This window comes from Falco punctatus, assembly GCF_963210335.1.
Source record: "Falco punctatus genome assembly, chromosome: 1".
NCBI lineage: Eukaryota > Metazoa > Chordata > Aves > Falconiformes > Falconidae > Falco > Falco punctatus.
Window position 1 is genome coordinate 4358401 of NC_137580.1, and position 6000 is coordinate 4364400.

Genomic DNA, 6000 nt, shown 5'->3' on the forward strand with positions numbered 1-6000 from the left:
AGGCAAAGAAAGGTTGCCTCTGTATTTTTACACTTTTTCAACTTGGATATTTTGGTTCCAAAGGTCTGTGGCATTTTGCTGCGATCTTTGGCAGGGGCCTTGCACAGAAATGCCTCATCACTCCGTGCCAGCATATGCATGTACATCCATGACGGAACCTTGTTGCCCAGCTTCAGCTTCTACCATGGTTTTATTCCCCTACTATCACGATTCAGCTGTAGGTCTGATTAGAAGTGATGTGGCTTTCAGCTTAAACCCAGAGTAAAGCCAGTGAGTGAATTGGCTCCCCACAAAGCTCCCCAATACTTCGTACTTGTAACCTAAAATGCTAGATAGCAAAAGAAAGGCGCTTGGTTTGGTGGGGTTATTATTAATCCTATGAAATGTAGGTTTGGTTTTCTTTTTTTTTTTTTTAATGCCTGGCATTAAAACGAACGAAACCTAGAAGGTCATGCTCTCTTTGAACTGCTTTCTGTCTGCTCCGCTGCACACAGGTTTCAACACGGCGTTAATCTCTGGGGTGCTGGAGAACCCCGTGATAGTGCGAGAACAGATCACCCGCGGCAGCTGTGACCATCACCCTCTCACCGGTGGAGAAACGTTCTCCTCATTGCCCCGTCTCCCACTTCCCACCAGAAGACCAGAAACGCAGGAGCCATTTGTTCTGATAAAGGTTTGCCTTTTGCTTTTGCTCTACTTTTCAGCCAGCTTTCCTAGAGAAGAGGGGCCACGTTTGTGGCTACATTTTCTCAATGCCCCTTTTCCCTGGTCCTCAGCATCCCACCCGGCTCCGCCATGCGCTCCTGCCTGGTGCAGGGCACCGAGGAGCAGTGCGCAGCGGCCGTGGTGCTGGGGAGAAGGTGCTGGCCAAGGCAGGCATGGCTGTGCAGAGCATCCAGAGAGCCCTGAGGAGAGCTCACCCCGTTGTACACGTGGCATGAAAGGAACATAAACAGGAAGCACAAAGCCACAGGAAATTTGACGACTGAAGTTTCACCCTTCATAGAAGCATTATTTTTACTAGGTCTATGCGTTATGTCAGTAAAGAGAGTTCGTTTCCTCACTCTGCTCACACCTCGGGTAGGAAAAATATAGCCCCTTATAGGTTATGGACGGCTTTACAGTCTGCCTCCTGCGATGTTACTACCAGGTAACACTGAGCCCTATAAATCACACCAGGGAATGCAGAAGGCCAGGTGTAGGGACACAGCTCCAGCCAGAACTTGGGAAGAGTGTCTCGATGGGAATATTGTATTGTAGTGATGGGTTTATAGAGCTTGGCGTCTGTGAAAGTTGCTGGCCTCACAAAGTGCAAGCACTCAGGTGTCAGCAATAAGACATCCTTCAGTTGCTCTATGTGTTTCAGTCACCGGGACAAGGCTGGTAACTACTATTTTGTTTTGAAGCAAGGGGGAGAAAATAATGTGCTTTGAGCATCTCTCAGAGCACTCCTTTTAGTCCTTCATAACGGTTTTGGGTTGTTTTTTTTGCTGCTTCTCTCAGCAAAACTCTCCCATCTATGAATTACACAGATGAACAGTTTTCCTCCCAAATCTGCCAGCTTTCAGCAGTGACCAAGGGGTGCTCCATGCTTATCTCCTTCTCTTGCCCTGACACACCTCTCCTCAGGGAGCTCTTCATCCATCAGACACAAACCCCACTCCATCCCCTGTGCTGCTGGCTGATGGATCCACTCTGCTCCAGCACCGTTCTCCTGTCAAACTAAGAAACCAGGCGGTCCTCAGAGGCAGGACAGAGAGAAGCCTGAAGTTTCCAGGTCCATCTGTCCTGAAAAATATCTGTCGATCTGCCTGCACTGTGAGCTGGCGGGGAACTAGCATGGGGGGACCTCAGCACCTCTCCAGGTGGGAGCAGCCTGTGAGGGACACGGGCAGAGCTCACCTTACCTACCCACTCGCCTGAGAAGGATCCCGTGACCTGGCCTTTCCAGGGATCCCTACAGCTACGACTCTTACTCAAGAGCTCCACATCTTGGCCACCACCAATACTTTGCTGGGGCCTTGCAGAGGTGATACTCCCCACGGACAGCTTCCTGGAGGTACTGGTGGCTTTCCCAGCCCAGTTGGTCATGGCCCTGCTCCTCTTGCATCTCTCTGCTGCTTCACTGTTCTCTTCCAAGTACAGTTTTCCACTGTAGCTTGTTCGCTTTTGCTTTCAAGGCCTTTCCTGGTCCCCATTGCCCACCAAAGCAACCTCTGCTTTCTTCCCAGCTGCCACCCCCATCTGGATGATGCTCTTGAGCAGCACCCTGCACAGCTCCTGGCACCTCTCCAATTTCTCCTTAAAACTCTTCACGGTGATTGCAGAAAACCTCACAGCAGATTGATACCGCTGTCTGTTACGCTGCCCAGCACCACCTCCTTAACTCCTTTTCCTGCCCTACTGGACCTGCCGGCCGTTTCCTTCCCCGTCCTTCCCTTGTGAAGTCTCTGAGGTTGCAAAGTCTGCGGTTTTCCAGGCGGCGGTGGCTGCCCTCCGCTCGCTGGGGCAGCGCAGGTCTGGCAGCAGCTCCTGCCCACACTGGTGGCTGGTGCTTGTGGCTGTTCCCAGAGGGACATTTGATGCCCATCTCACGGTGCTGCTGCAGCTCCCAGCCACAGCTGGGTCACCCACCTCTTGCACTCCTCCTTTCCCACCTCATTTTTCCTCCCTTTCTCCCGAGGTCCATCACATGCTGCCCTGAACACAAATCGGCACCGATGGTTTACCCGGAGGTTTTCACTTCTGCTACTTGTGGCATTCCCTTGGGTTTAGGGGTTTGCTGGTTTAGCCTTTTCCTTCCAGGACATTTTTCTGGTTTAGCTCTAAGGTAAGTCCACCCCATGCCTGGACTATGATCCCTCACAGTGACTGTCCTCCCTCCTTAATTTTCTCTGCTCCCTGGCCCGTTCCCCCTTGTCCCTCACCCCCAGTTTTGTAAGCCGGGCTGCTTCCTCCTCCCCCCTCTCCCTGAGACCATTTTTTGAGCTTTTTTTTTTTTTAGCTACTTCCCTTTTCAGGCTTGCTGCGCAGCCGTAGATGACTGAGGGTACAGCATCCCAGGCACACTCCGGAGTAACCCTCTGCTTCCAACTGCCTGCCGCAGCACATTTTAATCTCATCAACAACTGCACAAACTATTTATAATCAGCTCTCTGGTTACATTCCTAAGGTCAACATCCAAGTTAAAAGACTCAGAGTAGCTGATACATGGATGCAAAGCCTCCTCTCCCCCAGAGGTTTCCAGAGCTGCTGGGTGGTATGTAAAGGCTGCAGGACGAAATGCCACCTCCCTCTCCAGCCTCCCCCCTCGCTGCTGTCCCTCTCCTTTCCCCTGCTCTCCCCTTTGCCTCCGACAGAGGTACCTTTGGGTGAAGCTGATGGCAAAGGGCCTGCGCTGACATGCCCCAGCAGGTCAAGCCTGCATACCGCATACCCCAGCAGGGATGCCCCAGCTCAGCCAGCCTGCATCTGGCCCCAAAGGGATACAGCCCTGGCAGCACCCAGCTGGGGACCAGAGGGGCAGGTGGTGATGCTTGTTGGGCTCCTGTCCCTCCCTGCTGCTGGGGGTTTCAGCAGTAGGTGGCTGTTGTCCTGCCGTCATCACAGACCCAGGTCGGTCTGGGCAGTTAAGCCACCGGTCTTTTTTTAACTGGTTTGAGCACAATCCAACCCTCCTTTTTTTTTCATGACTTACAAAAGTGCCAGTGCCACCCTTCGGGCTTGCCTACAGAAACCTGGAGTCCTGCAGGCTACTGAGCCCTGCGCAGTGCTGGCCCTTAGAGCTGGCCTACAGCAGGACCAGGAATCCTTGCTGGGGTGGGTGCTGGCCAGGAGGCTTGTACGTTCCATCTGGCCCCCAGAAGGATTGCAGGCAGAAAATATGGGGACTGGTGAGAGGAGGGGAAGAGTCTGGTTTTCATTTTGCCTCTAAATGCTTTCACTCGGTAGCATTTCAGCGAGCAGCAACTACTAAGCATAAGGCAGAGGTGGTACCAGCTCCCGCTGTGCTGCTGGAGACTCGGTAAAGCTGGTTCCTTCTTTTGATGCTTCTCCCATCTTCCATAGACATCAGGAGACATTTTTATCGTAACGGTGTCTTGTAATCTTATCTAGGCCCTATCCTGGGCAAGAAAAGCTTAACCAAAAATTATAGACCCTTGGGTAAACCTATGCGTGCTTTAAATGTCAAGCCTGAAGGGCAGAGAGACCACAGCTCGCTTGGGGTTATTTATTGCCTTCCTGAGGTCTTAATACCAGTACCAGGCAGGCTGAATGGAGAAGGCCACGCTCAGGGGGTCACCACTCTTACCAGCAAGCAGTCTGGCCAATGGGACCAGATGTCAGGTGAGGAAGTCATGGTACCCCAAGTGCACGTCCAGGCTCAGGACCTCCTGCAGCAGCAGCAGCAGCAGCCCCACCATCTGAAGGTCAGCCCTCACCCAGAAAGCTCATAGCCTCAGCCGAGGCAAGCTGGGAGAGCTGAGCACGGAGAACCAGCTGAGGACAAGGAGGGAAAGAAGGATGAAGGGGTTCCGCAGGAGAACTGCTCTGTCCAGAGGAGGTTACATCTGCCTTTAGCTGGCCTTTTTACATTGCATCGTGCAGGAGACCTGTGTATTTGAGGAAGCTGCTTTTAGCTGAATGGGATAAAAGGGCACGCAAAATGTTCTGCGTTTAGTACCAGAAGTAGATGGGGAGAGAAAGAGGAAATGCTTGTGTCTGGAAAGAAGGATCCTACAAATTTAAATCCCGTGTAAGTTTTTCTTTATCATTAATCCTGTTCTTGTACAGAAGACTATAAATTGCACCGTGCTGGTTGCTACCACTGCTCTCTTTAAAGGTCTTGTGGTTAAATAAATTGAACCAGTATTGTCTTAATGGTCATGGAGTACTATGATATTACTCTTCATCCATAGGTACATCTTTACATCAGATATTCTCAAACTGCTCAGGTAATATTAGTATAGCTTTATGCATATGCAGGAAAACCTGTTATCGGGTCCATTAGAGGTAGTGAGACAGCTATGCATGGTCCCTTTCCGTATACCATTTGAAGCCAGGAGGACCTATTCGATCATTTAGGCTGGTCTTCTACACCCCCCAGACTATTGAATTTCACTAGGTAAGTCCCTGTGAAGCCCACCACACTCAACTTGGCAGAAACATTGTGGTCTCGTGCGCAGCAGGCAGAGGCAGAGCACTATCCCTGGTCCTCTGGCACTGGGAGCAGCACTGGTGAGCCACAGAACCTGATGCCAAATCTTGCCTGCAAACACTAAACACTTTTGGGAAGTGACTGCTGTGCACCTTGTTTTCTTTGGAGGCACTTTAATTATGCAACTGTCTTAATGACAGAACAACTTGGTCTCTAGCAAAAAAACCCACCGTTATGTTTCCTTTGCTTGGAAGAGTTACGTCTTAATTTTTTGGTTTGTGATTATCCAGAAAAATTCCAACCTCAGAATTCGATTTTTAAGACATAAAAATAAAATCTAAGCGCTTACAAGGCCAGTTCTCCCTTCTTTCATCACACAGGTGAAGCTAGCTATTGCACCATCCTTCTGTTTAAAGGCCATCCCCACACGTGTGGCCGAAGCTTCTCTGGGGGTATTGTGGGTTTTTTTTATTAAACCTTACAGGACTATCAGTTGTATGGCAGGGAGCTGCAGGTGGAGATGCTCCACAGCTGGAGGTGTTCTCTGGGTAGGCCTAGGACAGCAGAGACAACCCTTTTTGCCTCAAAATGAGCCGATTCTGGTTTACTCTGATACGCAGCAAGAAAGATGGGGAGGGTTTCTTGGGAAGCGGTGCTGAGATGTTCTCAGGTACTCTGGGACACAAGTCCCAGGCTGTAATCAACAGGCAAGCTGGCAGGCAGCAACCCGGCACCGAGAGATGCGAAAGGGCTGCTTCCTTCCGCAGGCTTTTGGGTTTGCTTTTAAATGATAGGTGGAGTTTTTGAGATTATTATGCTATCTGCAGTGACACCCTGTGGTG